The sequence below is a fragment of the Poecilia reticulata genome, linkage group LG10 (assembly GCF_000633615.1).
Source record: "Poecilia reticulata strain Guanapo linkage group LG10, Guppy_female_1.0+MT, whole genome shotgun sequence".
Classification (NCBI taxonomy): domain Eukaryota; kingdom Metazoa; phylum Chordata; class Actinopteri; order Cyprinodontiformes; family Poeciliidae; genus Poecilia; species Poecilia reticulata.
The window spans coordinates 8,507,607-8,509,037 of NC_024340.1; positions in this window are offsets into that span (position 1 = coordinate 8,507,607).

Here is a 1,431-nt window from a genome sequence, read left to right on the forward strand (position 1 = left end):
TCCAGATGAAAAGTGGCCAATTAAATCAYCCAAACAACTTGTCATTAATGCAAAAGGAAGCATCACCAAGTTGCAAAAGAAGTCATTCATTGCTGTAACCACAAGGACTCGGAGCTCAAACAAGAGTTGCCTCACGATCAGATGGAGGTCCTGGCAAAGAAGCAGYGACCATCAATACCCGTACAAAACCTGGTGGATGTTAGACGCTTTAGCAGTTTAACACGACTGGTCAAGACAATTGCCTGGGTTTGGAGAGTGGCAAAAAGATTCATCAGAAAAAATCAAGCTGTAAGGAAGCCAAAGTGGGAGGCAGTTGGCTCAACAGGAGCAATCTCTGTAAGAGAAAGAGAAGATGTTCTTAAGGACATCTTCCTTACTGCTCAGATGGGTGCCAACTTTCCCAACAAGACCACAGATAGGTTGTTGGTTTATTGAGTCAAGTAGTTGTCTGTGGTGGCAGAATACAGATCTTCAGAGAAGATTAAGTTGCAGTTCCCATMATACCCCAGGATGCCTGGGTMCACAGCAAATTCAAAAGTGTTAAATGTTTTGGTGTTAGTAGACTTTGTGCAAAAGCAGAGTTAATTTTACACTTAGAGAGTCACATTCTGTTTATGTAATTCTGGGGTATATATTATTAGTAGTTAAAATCCAGTGTTAAAACAAAGTGTTTGCGTATCAAATGTAGAGGTGTTAAAATAGAATCAATAACTCTTTACTTCTTAACTCTGAACTCTACCAGCGGCTCTAACATTGAAGGAGTTAATTCACTGACTTCGCCCCAGAATCACAGATTCCTGAAGCGACAGAAGCAGTCATTTCAGGACTATTTACTTTCCACATTTCTGAGTTATTTACTGCGCTTGGTAAGTTATTTTTTTCTGAGATGGTTTGTAACTATTATTTTGAGTTTAGCTCAACCTGTATGACAGACTCCCACACGGCTCGGTGTTAGCATATTTAGCTTAGCATGCCRAATGACGTGTTAGAAAAAAAAACGACCCGGTGAACATTCAATCAAATTATTGGCTAACTTGAACAGATACGAAATAATCTGGAGTATGTTTTTTCATGATGTTGAATGTTTACATGCATATTGGTCAGATTTATCAACTTTTCTGATCGATTTTTTTTCTTTGAAAAAATGTAAAAGGCTTTTTTACGTTGAGAGCATTATTCCCACAGTTGTGTCTTCTTATATACGTTTYRCAGCATGTTTTAATCCTTTTATTGCCTTTTTGTATATATTAGAACCAGTCTGGTTGAGGATGAATCTCCAGTCGTCAGCCTAACCTCCCCCTCCTGATCCCTCCATGGRTTCTTCGACGATTCAAGCTCCAAAAATGATTATGTAAGTGTTAATATCTCTGAAACTCTACATTTCAGTAATTGAGGCTTGTTGTTATGTTGTAGTAAAAATGTATTCCTTCG